We start from the raw sequence: 20,102 nt of genomic DNA, 5'->3' as shown, positions 1-20,102 counted from the left end.
CAGAGAGACAAAGATGGAGTGGTCGTTAGATAGTGTGTTTTTACTTGAAAGTTAAAGACTGCCTTTGGGTTGTGAATGTGTCTGTGCAGCAGTCCTTCTATTAGTAACCATTACTTACATGTCAATCAAAAAATTAAAAGAAGCGTCATTTCAGAACAGAAAGCTTGAAAACGTGTAAGAGATTGTTCTTTATAAAACAATATATATGGGGGCATTTTAGATTACAAAATATGTTTGTTTTTTTCTTTTTGTTTGCAGAATGCTGTCCTTTCTTATCTGTTAGATGTACCTGATAAGTTTTATATCCATGTAGAGCTCTTTCTGTGGAGGTAAGCTCCCACACAGCAGCTGGTTGCCAGCAGATGTCGACCATCAACAGCAACATGTACATGTTTTTTTTTTTTTTCTCCAAATATCCTGAAAGAACAAAAAAAAGATAAACCAACAATTCTGAAGACTGTTATGAACAAAAAACATTTAAGCTGTGTGATCAAATGAAATGAAGGACATCAGAAACAGCCAGAGAGACAGTTTGAACAGAAGTGGTGAAAAGGTTTGATCTCTACTTACCTGACTACCTTATTCTTATTTGTTATGTCCTCTGCGTGGCTTCAGAGAAACTACAAACATGTCTTAACTTTCTAATGCAGGTCCAGATGGTGTCAGCCCCAGAACCCTGAAGACCTGAGGCTCCAGAGCAGATCTGTGGGAATCTGCAGCAGTTGACTCAAGAGAAGTTTCAACTGTTGTGGAAAACATCCTGCCTGGTTCCAGTAGTGAAGAAAACTCACCCATCAGTCATCAAGGACTATAAACCTGTTGCCCTGACATCTCACATGATGAAGGTAGTGGAGAGACTCCTGTTGGCCCACCTGAGTAAGCAGACAAGCTCATATCCAGACCCCCTGCAGTTTGCTTAACTCTGTGGAGTTGGAGTTGAAGATGCCATCATATACCTGCTTCAACAATCCCACTGTCATCTGGAGAAAGCAAGCAGCACTGTGAGGATCATGTTCTTTGATTTCTGTGTTTAACACAATTCAGCCTGATCTGCTTTGTTAGAAACTCCAGAAGGTGTCTTCTGGAGGAGGAGACTCAACAATCACCTGGATCCATGACTCCCTCACTAACAGACCACAGTTTGTGAGGCTGAATCTGAACCGCAGAGCTCCTTCAGTGACAGATTGCTGCATCCTCGGCAGACAAAGGAGTGATATTATACATCCTTCCTTCCAGCAGTTATCAGACCATCACTGCTGCCAACAAACTCAGACTCAGTGAATTATTTACATCCCTGATGTTATCTGCATAGTCTTTCAATTTCTGGTAAATAGTCTGTTAATGCACAAATATACATACACATTTTGCCCTTTTTTAATAATCCCACTTAGTTGTACATTACTTTGAATCTGAGTATTAAATGATCTCCTTCATAAATAATTTTATTTTTTCATTTGTTTTAAATTTTTCCTTATATCTATATATGAATCTTCACGCTTCCATTTTGCCTGGTACACCTGAATTTCCCCACTTAGGCACAGAGAATGTTATTTCTCTTTTTATTTATTTTGTTAAATCTGGTTATATAGTTGCTGGCATCATTTTGTCAAACTAGTTTACCCGTGCAGAGCATGCAATATATATACTTAGAGGCCAGGATGGGAAGAAAACGTCTTCCTTCTCTCTACCAGAAATAATGATAGCAGCGTAATCTTAGCTTCTTTCATTTCTTTCATTTCTGGGTCACAGAGGAACAAGTGAGTGAACAAATGTGTCCACGTTTCTCTCCGCACACTCAGACACTGTTTAGTTATGCTAATTGGAATATTTTTGGGTCAATTGTAAGCCTACCACAGACGGTTGCCACGCCTACCCTTAGCAGAGCCACTTACATTTTTAATATTTCATTTAATTTATATGGGCCACCACTAAGTCGATCTGACAATGCCAGAAAAAATACCTTTATTTCTTTTTATCTCACTATGGTTAAAAGAAGATGCCTTTTAATAGCAATTTCATCGACCTTATTTCTGGCCTTCTTTACCCGACTCGCTGTTCTTATTTGTTTTAAAATCATTCCACCCTAAGAAATAATCAATACAAACAATTATGAGATCCAACTATAGCGCTGCTGTGTTCTCCTCTTTTTCTCCATCTTTTGTTTCCCCTCTCCTTCCTTTCTGTGCTTGTATCCTTGTGTCTATTCTCAAACCGTCCTCTCTCCTTGGTGATTCAGCGGGTATAATATTTAATTATAGTCTATAATTTATGCAGGTTATCAAAGTCTGAGAGCATTGTTTTATGTACATTGTGTAAATTGCTTTTTTTCCCCTCCCCTTTTCGTCTGTCTTTTTGTCTCAGTCTTTGCTATTCCAACCTTTTTTTTACTCTTGGTTGGAAGACAAGTAAATTCTTTGCAGGCATGGAAAGAGATATTGAAACCCGGGTGCAAATGTAAAATGAATAAACAGGCTGGATCTCTTCTTCAAGGGAATAAATGAGATCTGCGCAAAATAATTTAAACTTGGCCCATTCATCAAGGCCAACTAGAGAATGTGTGTGGTAGTGGCCTGTGTATGTTGTCCGTACAGTTTGCGTGCATGCGTGCGTGCGTGCGTGCGTGCGTGCGTGCGTGCGTGCGTGCGTGCGTGCGTGCGTGTGTGTGTGTGTCAAGGAATAATGGTGGTAGTATCTTTATGTAAAGAGACAAAATGACTAGATTAAGAGTGATGAATAAGAAAAATAGATACAATTTTTTTTGTAAAAAAAAATGTCACAAACATTTACAGAGGCAAAAAATAATTATTGCCAACATTTTATGCCAACAAAAGGGAAAACGATATATGTAAATGGAAAGGTTATTTACATTTTAATTTGGTCAAACAATATACTGTGACTTTAGCTGAAGGATTTAATATTATTGCCTCTCATTTCTTCAGGTGACCATACTTAAAATGAGCCTCAATATTGTTAAAAGCACAAGAGAAAAATGGTGCTTTCATCAAAAATTGGATGTTAAGTACAGACTCAGGCAGTCGGTTCACGTAAGCTCACTGTTCCAGACACACATCAGAACGGGAGACTCCTCAGCAATATTTCTACTTTGATTTTCAGTCCTCAAATCTCATCACTACTTTCTACAGTTTCATTATTTTTATCTATTCTTTTATTAATACTCAAATGTCAGAATGAAAATCTGCAGAACAGCTCATATGTTAATATTAATTACAGAGAAAGTATTAACTGAGCCAACAAACTCTTAAGTCATTTCTATTTGGCAAAATACAGTTATCTAACTATGACTAATGCCAAAATAAATGAGTAAATGAAAAGTTAATGCCACGAATTGGACAGAGGTAATCCAGTCCTCTGCAAATGTGAACCAACAGCATAATAAAATGACTAAGAAACAATCAAGCATTAATTAGGGGTATTAACACATTAAATAGAGTGCTTAAAGTATTGGAAACACCAAGATATGGGTGTGTGTGATTTCAGCTGCTGATTTCTCCTTAACTATAACTTCAGTTTCATCTAACCATTATTGATCATTCTGGACTTTTCCAACAGCATTTTTGTTTGAAGCCCACAATGGTTCACAACTGTTAAATACCAGGGTACGTAACACAATGATTAATCATTCCAAAATATTTTCAAATTTTAATGCAACATATCTTACATAATTCCTATAAGCAGAAGCAAACACATGAAGCCACCTGGTTGGATAGGTTTGAACACCTTTTTTAGCCTCTTTTTATTGATGCAAATGCAGTACACAATTTATCTTGGTTTATTAAACATTTTATTTAAAGTGGACATATGCTTTTAAATCCTTTTCATGTAAATCTTTCACTTATGGTCTATATAAAGTAAAACTTGGATGCTTTGGTCTGAATTCTTGGTTGCTGTAGCTGCGCAGACCACTGGTCTACCTCTGTTCTGAGGTTGTAGAGCAGCTTGTTTTGCTGCGTTTTTAAAAATGTGAATGAGACATTTCCCATCCTGCTCCCTCCAGGTCGCACAGCATTCCAGTTCACATCGTTTCAGTTTGATGGCAACGACATGAATATCTACTAGCAGAGAAACATTTTATTCCAAAGTTTATTTAAGATGTCAACAAAGGAAGACTTGGCCTCCCAACCTTCCATGTTGGAGCCAGAGTCTGACCCAGAGCAGGAGAATGAAGACGACCAACCTGCAGAACCACACATTCAAATTAATTCATGACCAGGGTGTTATACTGTATTTACAGCCTCAACATGCATACCGACTACCTACATTATGGAGCGTAGGTTATCCATAGTGTCCATGCATGTCAGATACCTACGGAAATATTAATGCTACCACAGTATGAACGAAGTAAAACCTCATAATTAAGGAGTTAGCTAACGGGAGCATCAAGAATGTCACTGAATACAATTAGGTCATGTGTTTTCCAAGACAAAAACAGCAAAAACAAAACCAAATAATTATATCCAAAACATGTGGTGCATTTATATCCTCAAGGAGGTAGCTAACAACTAGCATACAAAATCTTCATGCTACTATCAGACCAATGGCCAGTACACCAAAAATGGATTTTCCCCTCTGATGTGGGTACCATCCAGAGAGAAATAAAATTTAACCAGACACTTTGAGGCTCTGATGCCAGGGGGCAATTTAAGAAACCCTGTGTGTTAATACATGCTAGAACCGAACATTTTGACTTGTTAACTTGCAAATTCGGCATAACTAAACATGGACTACAAAATTACTGCGAGGGAAAAAAATGGTGGATTCACAAAACTGGTTAGCTGGAAGTCATGACCTTGTTTAGCAGTTCCACAGCAAATGAAGAAAAATGTCTTATTGAATATAAAAAAATTAACAGACTGAAAAATGTAACTCAAAAAAGAATAAAAAGATATCTATGCAACAGTGGTAGAGAATACATTTTAATTTTCTGTACTCCTAGACACTCAAAGGACACAAAAAAAATATTTATTTATTTGCATATCATATAAAAAGTGGATTTTGCATGATATGTCCTCTTTAAATATGTAAAAAAGACCAAATGAGAGAGACAAACATTACAATTTATAATGTACTACTACTCCTAAAAACGCCTGTAAGAAAGTTCTGTTCAGTGAAAGTGGGGCATGTAGATTGAGCTGTATTTCCTATTTATGTGTGTGTAAAGATGAAGGTGTGATGATCAGAGTATTTTATTGGGTAAGCAACAGCAGACATCTTGTTGTCAAGGTTTGTAGTTGATCACATTAATCTTGACCAAGAATAATTTCAGTCACTGACTACGGTGCTGTTAGGGCCTGGTGAGTCCATTAGGACAGGAGGGAGGGCCGGTTCAGACGTTTTGAGGAAAAAATGGCACCTTCTGTGGAACATGGAACCTTCTACTAACAGAGTTTGAAGTTCTCCTGTGACCTGCAGCGTGCACATGTACAAACCACCGGATAGCTTCAAAGTGAAACCAACATCTCAGAATATGGCCATAAGAATATATATACTTCTGCATGGGTGACCAAGAGGAAAGGCATGAGGTATGACATTCACATTCACTTTTATCTTTTTTTTTTTCCAAGTCATGTTCCATATCAGGCATCTCTCACAATCAGCTTCATTCTATCCACCTGTGCTCTGACTGATTGTCTCCCAAATCCACCTGCCTTTCCTATTACTTAAGCTCCTTCTCTGCCTTTGCCAGTAGAACTACAGCATTCTCGTCTCGTGATCTTTTTGTATCTCAGGTTTTCTGTTTTACCCCCCTTGGATGCTGTGCTGGTTTTTATCTGCCATTCTGATAGCGGACATTGACCCCTGACCCAATTAAAGCCTCAGCCAAGTCTATCCATCTCTGTCTAATCTTTGATGACCTGTGCAAGCTCACGGTCTATGTGTTTTGGATTCTCCCTTGGAGGATTTTGGTGTCTGCTTAGACTGAAGCAGAAATGCTTTCCTGCAAACTGGCTCCTTCTCTGAGGCATGCTCAGGATTCCCTCACACTCCCAGGCTTCCCCACTCATCATGGTGGGTTACTGCTTCATCATGTCATGGTTACTGCTTCATGCCCAGGTTAGTGTGATCTATCTCCACTGACACAGAATCCTTTTAGAATCTTTTTTTTATTTCTCTGCCTTACTGTATTTGCTGAACCTGATACTGTGTTTCAATGTCATCATAACTTCAATTAAAAACTCTTATTGTGAATTTCCAGGTCCTCTTTGTGAGGAAGAAGATGAGGATGAATGGCAAACGTTTTAACTTAAAATCACCTTCACAATGGCTTCCCAGACATTTGAAATTGCTCTAACTAGCCATATTATCTGATACTTTGCTAATGCAAAATCCCAATGAGATCTCTAGCTACATTCTCATTAGATTAGTATAAAAGTTAAATTTACCATGAAAGCTGTGTGGAGGGCTCCAATTAAGAATATTTGCATTACTATCTGAAGGATCCTTTTCTATCAAAAAGACAATAAAATGTAGTTCAAAACCTTCAGCTGATCCAAAACAAAGTTCTGATGAAAACAGATAATCTTCTGTTTTAGCTAACCTTCACTGGCTTCCATTAAATCCAGAATAACATTTTAAGATTCTCCTTCTGACACAAAAAGCCTTTTATAATCAAGCCCCATCATTCATCAGACCTTATTGTTTCCAACAGAGCGTTGACATTGTCTACTTTTAAGGCTAGGATTAAAACTTTCTTTTTTGATAAATCTGATTGGCTGGTTTAGGTTTCGCTATGGTGTTGCTGCTGTAGGTTCCTGGAGGACAGACTGACCATTTGTGAAGTGCCAGTTTGATGCTGTGAAGCTTACCAGAAATTGCCTGCGCTGTAAACAAACATCCCCCACCGTGAAGACAGAAGGGCCAAGCCAAACTAGATGGCTGTTAATAAGGTAATTCAATATTTGGAAGTGTGACCAACGTGGACTGAACGGCTTCATTCACTTCCTGCGCTGCCGTCGCTGAAACTACGGGCAGACTACAACTCTAAAACGGCGCAGAGAGTCGTCATCATACACAACTTGTACTTCTGTTCACTTATTGGCCCCGTTGAAATACTACCAAGTTAATGGGAGAAAGCCCAGACGGAACATTGGAAAGAGATGAGGACAAAGCAAAAATGCATGCTTGATGTTTTTTAATTTTATTTTTTTATCTCAGACTAATCGACATTGGATTTATACTTATGAAGCAAAAACAAACATTAAACTGCCCCTTTGTTGGCAACCAATTGCAAAAACACAATATATTTACAACTTTTTCTAAATAAAATCAATATATTGTATGTAAAATCAAAACCAGTCAAAATGACTGTGTGAAATTGTCAGGGTTCCTATGCAATGTAGAAGAGTCTGGAATCTGATTTGATCAGGCTTTGACTAGTATGGAAAACACTTCAGTTTTTCAGTATTAACATTTCATAAATGCGGTCATTTTTAAAATGATTTGATTGACATGCTTTATCATAAATCTGCCACTTGATTTTCTGTCAGTATTTTTGATGTGACTTTCTGACAACACATCAAGCTAATCAAAAGTCATATTGCAACTTATTTTTTTGGTCTGTGGACAAATTCAACTCCAAGTAGGGCCGCACTGGTGGATCTTAAACTTGTCATGATCCGTGTTTCTGTGTATTTATTTTTAAGGGTTTTCTGTGTTCAGTTTCTCTCCTGTGAGTCTCTGTCTTCTCTGCGTCTTCCCTGTTTGCTTCCCAGGTGTGTCTAGTTACCAGATTACCCTCCCTGTGTATTTAAACCCACCTGTTGTCTTTGTCTCTTGTCGGGTCCTTGTCTATGATGGTTCGTCTGCCGGCACAGTTGAACTGTTAAGTCCTGTGTCGGCATTAGCTCATCGCCTCAGTCTTTGTTTAATTCAGTTGCTACGGGTGCTGAGCCTCTGTTTCCGCTCTGCCGTGCTACCTGAGATCTGGACTGTTTTTGAGCTTCACTCTTCATTAAATTAATCATTTTCTTCTACAACCTGGGTCTCTGCGTCTTTCCTCACCACCACCAACCACTCCATATGACAAAACTGGACTGGGTTAAAGTTTTTCTAAAAGTAATAAAAAGTACAAAAAGATCAAACAGAATCTGTATTTAGTCGGATAATCCAGTCCTTATTTCTCTTACTTGTAGTCATTAACATATGACTGATTTAAGTTTGTCCAGATCCCAAAAAGCATGAATATGGGTTTATATTAAAAATCAGTTAGTTTTAGCATTGTGGTGTTTTATGATTTATGAAATCCCATTCAAATTTTCATTTCTTTTTCTCCTAAAATATCCACAATATTTAAAAAATCTGGGAGAATTTCAGTCTGGAAAATTAAGGAACTAAGAAATGTATTGAAATCCTGAATTTTCAAGGTTGCTAAAACTGCACCCTTAATACTGCTATATATGAGCATGAGAGAAATCGCACCCACTAAAATGTAAAGCTAATGTTATTCATAAAATACAACACAAAGTGCTCTGTTACTACTTTTTGTACACACACATAGTGATTTACACACATTTAGACACACACCCTGCCTTCACAGTGGTGGCACCGCTTCACAAAAGAATCATTGAAGGGGTTCCTTCAGTTTAAAACTTGAAAAGTATGTCTAATTTTGGTCAGAGTTCATTAGGCAACACAAAAGTGGAAGCTTGCTGAGAACATGAGGACAGTGGCAGAGGCGAGTGCTTCATGCCAGGACCGATAAGAGCAGACAGAAACTACAAAGGCGCTTTTCCTTTAGAAAGGAAAGGATGAAGGAAAAGAGGGAGGAGAGCAACACAAGATAGAATGACACCAAACTGCAAGCAAGAATATTCATGACATCCTACACCCATGTCAGTGTTTGTTAATGTGTCCCTGTGAGTCTGCAGGATACCAACATTTAACTCCAAAATTCAGCTGCCTTAGAAAGAGAAGCATGAACCGAATGGGGGAAGGGAGAATTAAGTAGGTCTATTATACTGACAGCATTAAATTGTCATCCCATCTAAGTCAAGGCTTTGTCAAATGGAGAACTTTATGTCAAATGCAAATCCACACTCAAGCCAAATTCCATTCCCCTCATTATGAGAAAGAAATGAGGAGCTTCCAATTTAAAAACATTAAAGTATCAACAGTAAAAGTGCATAGTCTTGGAATAGCTAATATGGTTCTGGAGATGTAAGTGGGATGCAGTGTTGCTGCTTTGTTGCCCTGAGCTGTAAATGGATATTGGAGATTAGATCTTTAATCTGGAGAGAGAGCCATGCCATTTTTCTATTTCTCTCTCTTATTGATTCTGGTCGTTTTCAGCTCTGCATGAACAAAACCTCTCAGAGATGAAAAGGCCAATCTATACGGACACAAAATAGGTTAAAATTACTGAAACTGTGTATGACTTCATATGATGGTATACAAATCACTTGTGTTAAAACATATCTTACACATGAATATCTTAATTCCTTTTTATTATTAGTTAATTTTAAAGCATGAGAAAACAAAATTAGCACAACTTTATATCTTAGGGTGAAAAAGACATATCTGTATGTGGGTTTAAAGCCCAAAAGTCTGATCTGGTATAAAACAGTTACAACAGTTCACAATGATGCTCTAAAGTAGCATACAGGATTTATCAGTATGTCGTTTGACATGTCCAAAACTAAAAGGTTTCCTCTCTATCAAAATAGTACAATAGAAACCAGAATAGTGTGTTTAAAATTATTTGCATGTAAAATAAAAGGTGATATAAAATAGAATAGCTTTTTACAATATAATGGATACAAAGTTGATAGAATGTTAAAGACTCACCGGGCATGAACATGTTGTTTCCCTGGTAGCACTTGTGAAGCGTTTGGCATTTCTTTATCATCTGATGGCATCTTAGGAGCATCTGTTAATCTCCACCAAGGGCTGAAATGTGTAAGCTAAAATTACAATTTGGTTTTAGAAATTTGCGCCACTATTTTCCACTGCTGCAGAAGATCAGCAGCACTTTCACAAGCAGATGGGACCTTCAAGCTCCAGATCATTCAGGCATTCCTGCATTGTTGTGGTGTGCAGCGCTGTAAATACCAACAAACCAAAGAGACACATCCAAAGCAGGATGTGTCTCTCAGGGTATGTAAACAGGCCAGTTTACATACCCTCTTTTTCACCACTCATAGCTTTGAAATGTGAGCAAAATTTGGTATTGTATTGGTTTCCTGAAAGGTTAGTAAAAATCTTGGAGGAGACGTTAACTTCAGGATTAAGACTGAATCCTGATCTGTCTAAATACATGAACATTCTCACGATGTGAAGTGATGGCCCATTCCAGGTGTAACCTAAAAATGCTAAAGCTAGCTCTTGACTCAATTAATGTAGAACCCTCCATTTGGACTGTAAATCTTGAAATTGCACTTTGTGTTTAAAGCAAAGTCAGATTTCCCATAATGTCTGGTCTATGTGATTTTTATCAGCTAATCATACGATGATTCTTGATTTGCTGTCAATTTAATGTTACTTCCTTATAATGACGGAGCAGCAAGAAGATTTGTTGAGGATCAGTTAATGTCTGATTTCAAGTCAGAAATCAAACAATGTATCTTTTTAGAAGACAACCTCATCAATCACTCAATCACAGTCATCTGGCATCCTGTGTTAGTACTGATTGTCAATGGGAGCCCACATACTGCAACAAAACATTATGAGTTATTGAGTTACTGTTAAATATAGCTAATAACTAACTATCTGGACTTCTTTGTTGCTGAAATTAGATTCATTTATTTAGCTAGCGCAGTCTATACCAGTCGTCAACATCAGCTTCAACCAACCTTCTCTGTTCCCATTGTAGATTTACCCAAGGACTGGGATCTAATGAAAACAAATGGCTTTTCAATGGGCAGGCAAAATTGTTTTAGACATTTATCACCAACCTCATAGATTTCTGAAATCCCATCAAGTGTGTCCCTGGCCTACACCTCACCATGTCTCTGGCTGTCTCTCTTTGTTCATCTGTCTTTTTTTGCCACTAAATTCCACTAATAGGCCAGAATCACAAACTGTGTATCTTCTCGGCATCATTTATACACACTCCTTATAGAATAGCCTACTTGACAGTTATTTACTAGTCAAACCTCTGTTGACAGAAACATACGGCCACTCCAGTGTAGAGAGGACAGGATGAATGGGAGCTTGCTGGTTATTTCACTGGGGGGTTACACTTTCTCTAAACTTTCACATTTTCCACAGCAAATAAAAACAAATTTAATTAGATAAGATCCGACTTCAAGGATCATTGTGAAGAAATTGGATTGTTGCCAGAGAACAGAGAATAATTTAAAATAAAAACCATAAAGTCTTATATTACAGGGATAAGATACAACAAATGATAATACTGAGTAATAAAATTAGCAATGCCAACAAAAGACTTTAGGGTAATAGAGTATATACAGCATTAAACAATGAAAAAGATCTACACAGACACAGTATAGTTTATGAACATAGAAGCTTAGAGGAGAAGAGAAGACTATTGCTGAACACGGACGGATGGACAGACTGACTATTTCCTTCTTCACTCATTTAAGTTGTGGATTTATTGCTGTGTTTGGAATACGTATCCTTTTGATAAATGCTTTTGAGTTGAACTTTAACTTTCAGACCGATTTTCTCACATTTAACTCTCAAAAGCTTCAGTGGAGCTCATGGTTTCTCAGTGACCACTGGGTGAACAAGATCTATGGCTGCAAAACGCTCTGGTCAGCAGCCTTCCACCACCGTGCTTTAAAGGTGTTTTTGTAAGGCAGGTAGGAAAGGTAATTTTATTTATATAGCACATTTTCAGCAACAAGGCTATTCAAAGTGATTTGCATGAATTAGAAGGAAATACAACCAAAACAAAAAACAAAAGGAAAGAGCAAAAAGAAAAAAGCATGAATTAGGTGTTGGACGTTAGATCAACATTTAGCATCATCTGATGCTAAATATTGATCTAACGTAATGCTCTGGGTTGCTAAGCAGGTCCTCTGGATATTTTTGTTCTAACTAGAAGGTTTGATTTCTGTTTGATCCTGTTGAGTGTATAAAGTAATAAATAGTCCACAGTTTATGAAGTATTTAAACTAGATCAGGGGTGTCCAAAGTTGGTCCTCGAGGGCCGGTACCCTGCATGTTTTAGTTCTCTCCCTAGTGGTAGTAATAATTTCCTCAGCAAGTCAGTGTTCTCCTTAGGCCTTCTAACGAGCCATCATTTGATGTAGGTGTGTAAAACCAGGGAGAGAACTAAACCATGCAGGACGCCGGCCCTCCAGGGCCCACTTTGGACACCCCTGAACTAGATGCTCCTGTTCTGGGTTGCTAGATAAGTATAAGTATTCCATAATGTATAAGCCAGAAGGAGTTTCACTTAAAAACTTGTGTGTTTAGCTATAAAGCTTTAGCTTGTGTGTTGGGGTCTGGTGGGGGATTCAGAGGGGTTGTGCTGATGTACTTTATCTGTTTTCACCAAACTTCCCATTGTGGGTTATGACGAAACTTATTGGAGATATTGTTACAAACATATTCTGATTATGAAACGTTCCAAACAAAAGATGCTCTGGCATTATTTAATTATACCGTCATGAATATTAACATTTAAGTTGGAAATTGATTTTTGGTGATTCTAAAATGGAGTTCCTGAGGGTTTTACAGGTTAAGCATTGCGGTCTAATCTTGGTGGGATTTTGTTCAGATGTTCCAGCTCTCTAAAATGTGAACTGAGATGGAAGAAAAGAAAAACCCTTTACTGTCCCACAGTGGGGAAATTCAGGTGTAACAGCTGCAAAGTGACAGGTAAAAAAGGGATGGAGGTTCACACAAAGAAACAAGTATAAGAGACATATTTTAAAAAAACACAATTAAGAATGACTTACCTTAGAGTAAGGAGAAAATTACAGAATAAAAACTGCAGTTATTAAAAATAGCATACTCCGATCCAAACTAATGTCCAAGAAAGGAATGTGCAACTTTTAAAAATGTACAAAACATGCATTAAAAAGACTAAAATAAAAATTGCCTGACAGAGATGTGAAAATACCACCAGACATGTTTGAAATAGAATAATATTTTAAGAGAAGAGAATTCTCCACACTGTTGTGCAGCCGCAAACTATCTCCAAACTACAACACACTGATGGATTCTATAGCAGCAGAAAGAGCAACAGAATAATTGGAGATGACAACACCAACAAAAAAAATACTGGGAGGACTACTTATATGATCTGAGACATTCATGTGTGCTGGAATACGTTTCAGTTTCTCATTGGGTGAATTTGAGAACTTTGATCGTTTGTAGAACTAGATTATGACCCAATGTCACACACTGAGCCCTGCCAGTGGCTGCATTTCTTCATGAGTGTGATATGATGGTGAGGTGGGTGAGCAGTGATCCGTACTGTGCTGACGAACTGCAACTAGAAGCTGTAACAGAAAAAATAAAATTATTATTTACTTCAGGTTGAAAGAAAGCATTGTCAAACATGTTGTATTTATGTATTTATCATCATATTCATGACGGGGTCAGCAGCCTGGGCAGCGAGGCCCAGACTTCTCTCTACACCTCAGCTGGCTTTCTATTGGTTTTCTATTTCCAATAACTTAGCAAAAAAAAAAAAAACAAGAAAATGAAAATGGATATTTGTGTTCAGAATTTTAAGGAAAGAGATTATTTTAATACAATTGGCTGCAGTGTAGCAAAATGGAAAAAAATGAATCGCTGTGAATACTTTCTGGAACCTGCAACTTTTCAGTCATTCTAATTTATTAAGACTCTGTATGTTTGCACAGACTTTCTTTCTGCATTGTCTCTCCTCCCTTTCTACTGACTAGGTGAAGGTTCTCAGCAGCTGAAGCAGGAGTGGTGAACAGATAATAACAATAAAATGTCATCAATCTGTAGACGCCTCCTGCCTCTGTCACACCGAGTTTGTACAGAGTAATGACATTAGACCCAGAGTAGCAGGCACACTGCTCTCTTAAAGGCACTTCACCACTGAAACAAACAAATATTACATCCAGAGAGAAATGTGGGGGGTTGGAATAAATGGAAGCAGAACTGGGAGAACTGAGGGAGGAGGGAACAAAGCCAAAGAGAGCAAAAAATAGCAGTAGCCATGTTAAATTTTGATCATCATAGTACTTTTGACACCACATCCAGATCACTGAATTAGTTTTCTGTTCAAACATTTCTTTGCAGGTCTTCAAACCACAGGATCAGGAACTCCTCTGTTTGTAGTCAGCTTTTCATCAAAAGATGACTTTTCAAAATAAAACATATTTTATACCTTTTTTTTTTTCCTTTGTATGTCTCTACGACACTCTCCTTTAAAGGTTCAGGCAAAAGCCTTCTGATCATGTCAAGCACCCAAACATGTCTCAAGACTTTCATATTGTTATCTTAAAAACAAACCTCATTGCTTTAAAATAAGATTTCAAATGTTTATTCTTATTAATTATTACTACTTCCCAAAGTAAACAAATTGAGCTTGTTACTAATTCTAAATACCTTGGCTTTGTACTGGATAAAGAGCTCTTTCAGCAGCAAAGCATGGGTAAACCATCCCAGTTTTAATAGAAAAGGAATGTCCAGCTGAGGGTGTAGTCACAACTATTCAACTCCACAGTTTAAGTTCTCTCTGAGTTGTAGTTCGCCATTTTGTTTCTCAACCATGGAAGGCAACTCTGCTTGGATTTTCCTGCTCCAATTTTCCAACAGAACCTTAAAGGTTTGGTGTAATAAACAATAAAGTCTAAAAATAAATATTTTTCAGCTTAATTTTATACTAAATAAAACATACACTTGATGGCAACTCAACTTAAAACAAACTTCTCGCTTCCAGCCATCTGGGCTTCCTCCCCTTGATTTATCTCTGAATGGGTTTTGACTGGGCCAATCAGCAAGCAGAAGGAGAAGTTGTGAATGATGACATAGATTTTATGCGTGGTTTTAGAATTGTAGTTTGCCTGTAGTTTTAGCAATTGCAGTGGAGGAAGTGAATGAAACCATTCAGTCCATGTTGGTCACGTCTCCAAATATTGATTTGATTCACCAATTTTGTTTTTTCTGTTATGTAAAACAAAATAAATGTGCTACTTCAAAGAATAAGAAGACTTTTTTTACTCATATTTAACTATTTTAATTGCTGACAAAATAAGAAATAACAGTTTTGTATGTTTTTTAAACGAAATAAAATAACATGAAATAGAGTATTGCTGACTTCTTTTTTAATGATTTTTCTGTTTTCTTAATCATTTGAAGTCCTTTGTTATCTCAGTTTTTATTTACTGTCCATTTATCACTTGTTATATATTTTTAGAGCTGTTTTATGAAGAACCTCGTATTTAATAAAGGGTTATGTTAACCAGGGTTGCATAAGGAACATGAATCTGTTAACCAGTGTCAGTGCTCCTAAATTTCAGTGTTTTGTTGTTTATTTTTATTTAATTGTTTTAATGGTTCAATTGTCTTCAGAGTATCTTCATTCTGTGTGACAGTTTGGATGTGTGCTGCTGATTGTCTGCCCAGGTCTCTGCTGCAAATAAAAATTAGATCACATAGGACTTTAATGTGGTTAAATAAAGGAAAAGGAACTAAAACTATGTAATACATAATAATACAAAATGCATGGCTTCATTCTGTGTTCATCATTTTTCTTGTTATAAATTTTATTTTATCATAGCTTTGTCTCCCTTGGACTTGGGCATTTTAAACCAGTTGTATGGAACAGATCACATACTCATTTATTTCTGTCTGTCCCTGCATAGTTGTGTTTAGATTTTTAAGGAAAGGGATTATTTTAGTACAACTGGCTGCAATGTAACAAAAAGTGGAGAAAGTGAATGACTGTGAATGACTGTGAATACTTTCTGGAACCTGAAACTTTTTGGTCATTCTAATTTATGCTAGTCAAGCAAAGAAGCTAGCAAGTCTCCAAGTGACAATGTTGCAAATGCTAAGACGCACTTTGCCAGAACATTGAACAGTGACAACAGAAGCAGTGTTAGTCGGTAGCTGTAGGAGTTAATATTCAGTTGCTAACATGTTGTTTCTTATGTGTATTCAGAACTTTTGAAATTCATGTGCTCATTGGGTCTAAGTTTCCGAAAATACAAAGGATTTCATGGAACATTGCATCCTGTGATATTTTGGAAATAGATGATCTGCTTTTCATGTGACTCTGTTTAGAAATATGCAACAGAACAGAATTCACACTTTTTCCACCATGTAAGTGCTGGTGATGTTGTTTTCCATGATTTATTTATTTATTTATTTATTTTCATATTAAAGGGTCAACTGACCAACCATGGAACACATTTCAGTGTTCTCTGAGTTCCTCAAAAGTTGTCAGAGAATTATTAAATGAAGTAACTAGACAGTACAGGATGACTTAAGTCTCACTTTCAGTTAGAAACATCTAATTTTCCCAGGTAAGTAAACAATCTGATTTTATTGTTGTGCATATATGTGGTTTTCTTGCTGGAAAAATGAATCATTTTTTTACTTGTCCTGCCTTCTAATGTAGTTTTTAAATTTATAAAGCTGCCATGCATTAGCACTTCCACATCCAGGAAGGCGAGGTGGGAGTGTAATGTCCCTCTGACATAATGTCTTCCAAAGGCATTGGTATGAAAGCCTGACATGCATTAGCATCCCCCAGTTACATAAACATTAAATAAAAAACTACAATGTTTCATGAATTCAAATATTTATATACAAACTAGTGAAAAGATTGGACCTGAAGTGGCTCATTATTCAAACAGATCTATGGGTGTGTTATAATGGTTGGCTTAAGCAAATGTTGGTGCAGGTAACAGTCACAAACACTCAGGATCAGAAAGGTTAAGAGTTTTATTTTAGAACAGTGGATTTTGCAGGAAGGAGGGAGGCGCCAGCAGGGGGAAGGATCGACCCAGGTCCACACCAGAAGGGCAGGGGAGGAATGCTGTTTCTGGAAGTTTGGATGAAGATTTGCAGGTGACAATGAAGAGAAGTTCTTAGCATAGATGGTGATGACAGATCTATAGAAGTGGCAGGTGAGTCCTCTGAGGCTGAGGTTGGCAGAGCGGGTGAGCGTTTCTTTTTGTTTATTTCCAGGAAGGATGCTGATGAAGAGTGGACAGGCAGGTGGAGCTCAACAGGGGAGTCAGGGGAGTGTTTGTGGCAGGAGCAGCAGGAAGACCAGGGGAGAATCTGGAGGCTTGGAGGAGCATGAACCCAGGAGGAGATCATCAATACAGGAACTCACTGCAAGAGTCTCGAGTATATACAGAATTCAGGTATTTGTGGGCATTTGTGGTCCCTAATTCCTGCTAATACCCCAAACTGGCTCTACTAGTGTGTCCCTATCATGGAGTGGTAACTGTCCAGTCTAGATCAAGTATTGGTGAGTATTGGTGACAATATGCCTGATCCATGAAGCCTGATCTATTCAGTCTAATTCTGTACTGTGCACGGTGCATGCTGAGCGATATCTTGTTTTATTATTTATTTTACAATATATTTAGAATTCCAAATTGCTCTTTATGAACCATTTGAAAGAATGACTGTTGCAGTTTATTTTTATTGTTTGACCAAGGTAGTCAACCTAATGTTTTTGTCAGATTTAGTTTCTTTATCATTTCTTTTACATTTGCTGTTATTCTGCTTATTGCATGTACTGAACGAATTAAAATAGTTTTGTTTTTACATGTTTGACCAAGCTTGTGAAGCTATTAGTGTATTTAAGTGTGCTGTACTGGTGGAAAGTTATCGGATAAATTTGTAATTCAGTGCATTTATTTCTGTGTTTAAAAAAAGAAACATTTTAAGGCAAATCAGCTGTTTTTCTGTTTTCGATCAGTATCGGTTGATGCTAAACCTTAGATATCAGTATCAGTATTGGAAGTGAAAAAAGTGGATCATGCTTCCCTAATCATCTCTACATTTAACCTTAGTATACTTTTGCGTGCATGTCTTTGCCCTGGTTTGTTTGAGCAACAGAGCCAATCCGCTGCCTTTGGGGTGTGTTGACTAGCATCCATCTGCATGCCTGCTGGTAACACATCAACTAAGAGTCTCCGTCAGTGTCACACACACATGGGAAGGGGGCTGGACCAGGACCGAGTGTGAAGGGGGAAACAAAAGAGTGTGTGTGCGTGTGTGTGTGTGTGTGTGTGTGTGTGTGTGTGTGTGTGTGTGTGCGTGCGCATGCGTGCATGTGTGTGTGTGGGGGGGTGGGGGGGTGCGCGTGTGTGTGTTACTAGCAGAGAAAAAAGGGAAGCAGAAGGAAGGAAAGAGAAAAGGGAGGGTCTGGCCAGGCGGCTTTAACCCTGCGTTGTCTGAGGCCAAAACGTGCCATTGATCCTGTTTCTAATTCACCCCTGCTGGCAGTGCTTATGCCAGCCAGTACCAGTTACCACACAATCTGCTCAGGGGACTGCCCAGCTCTGCTCGGCCCTGCACCCACATATACCATTATTCATATTATGTTGATTAGGAGTCCAACCAGACAATATAACTCCACATCCATAATAAGCAATCACTGGTGGAAGATGTCGCAAAATCATATTTTGTTCAACAGCTTGAAAAACAACTAAAGCAGAACTGGACCTTGAAATGTGAGATGCCAAACATACCAGTAAACCCACCAAGCCAGCGGTTGAGAAGTAAGACATGGATAAACCAGAAACAAGTCTGAGCCCAGTTCTCACTGGGACACTGGGATGCTGTGGACTGACTCACAATGATGCTGCGCACGCAGGAAACCCTTAAACATCTCACATCCGAAATGGAGAAGTAGAATAAACTTTTCTGTTCCCAGGACCAGAACTAAACTTTTCCTTTTTTTCTTTTTTCATGTCCTGTCCAGCAATGGGGCACTCAGAATTATTGCCTCAGTGTCAAAGTGAGCCTCAACACATTAACTTTCACAAGTAGAGAATTAAAGCTTTCGTCATCCACTTAATATATAAAACTTTATTAGAATTTTTGGGGGGTTATTTCAAATGTAATGGTCATAGAAACAAAAATGAAAGGGAGAAATATTGGAAAGGGTTTAAAAGGAAAGCAAATAGGAGTAGAGGAGAGAAAGAATCATGGAGACAACACAAGTCAACTGCAAAAGTTTGCTTCTAAACCTGCAGAAAGAGAAAAACCAAAACAGAGAAACCACAACAACAAACAACATCTGCATATACAATAATAACAGTTGTAACATCATTGGAAAGTACACAGCACAAGTTAATACAATATGTATTTTGTGGCAACTGCAGTCCAACTGAGAGTGTATCAAACGCCTGAATCTAACAGAACTAAAGTAGTGTTAAGAGAGGAAAAATTCTTGAACTTTAAAAACCTTTTGACTCATTAAATCCTCTCTTATGCCCGGGTTCAGAAAAATGCTGTGCGCAAAGACTGAGATCACGCAGAGATAACAGCGTCACAATAATCAGCATTTATTCAAGACAGATGCATACTATCACAGACAAACACATCACAAAACATTAGAAACCTCAGAGCACAAACAACACATGAATTTACCGGAGAGAGAAAAAGACAAAAGATGGAAACGACAAACAAAAAGCAAAGACGTCTTTGGAGAAGTTGTAAGCACAAAATCTGATTTGTTACTTCTGTGTAGAAAGTTTTATAGTAAAGGCGTATTCTTATCTTTAATTTATTCAAATAAGGCGTATCTTTGCTCATCCAACCAGGAGCTATCTCTGACCCTCTCTCAAGCCAGAAACCCCTGCCGTGTTTATGGCCTTTCACAGATGAATGTGAAAAGCCAGAACTTCCACTGTATTGTTTTCCCACAGACAAAAGGCAGTTCAAACGATCCTAGCAAACCATCTGCTGTAACTACAGGTAAATTAAAGGTCAATAGGCCAGAATAAGTTACTGATTTAAAACCACAATTTAGGCCATTTGAATCAAGATATGTTAAGTTTTAAAACTAGCTTATTTTAAATTTATTTTCTCAACAGTTGAGACAACACTCTCTTCTCTCAGCTCCAGAGTCAACTCCAAGTAATTATTCAATTGTACTCCAAGTAATTATTCAAAACTGAAATTTAATACATTTTTCTTGTAAAGGTGTGACCCAAAAGTAATTATGT

General features: G+C 37.7%; 1 long non-coding RNA gene across 3 annotated transcripts; it reads left to right on the top strand.

Annotated features, from left to right (window-relative positions):
- Positions 1–5,711: 5,711 nt before the first annotated feature.
- On the top strand, positions 5,712–7,345 carry LOC103149210 (uncharacterized). 3 transcript variants are annotated; one of them, XR_477443.2, is made up of 2 exons: positions 5,712–6,072; positions 6,767–7,345. It is a non-coding gene; the product is annotated as an uncharacterized LOC103149210 (long non-coding RNA). The 3 variants fall into 3 exon arrangements; XR_001664249.1 differs by having other exon boundaries at positions 6,741–7,345; XR_001664250.1 differs by having other exon boundaries at positions 6,215–7,345.
- The last annotated feature ends 12,757 nt before the right edge of the window (positions 7,346–20,102 follow it).

This window comes from Poecilia formosa, unplaced genomic scaffold (assembly GCF_000485575.1).
Source record: "Poecilia formosa unplaced genomic scaffold, Poecilia_formosa-5.1.2 Scaffold219, whole genome shotgun sequence".
NCBI lineage: Eukaryota > Metazoa > Chordata > Actinopteri > Cyprinodontiformes > Poeciliidae > Poecilia > Poecilia formosa.
The sequence above is the reverse complement of the archived record's forward strand: the minus strand, read 5'-3'. Positions and strand labels throughout refer to the sequence as shown.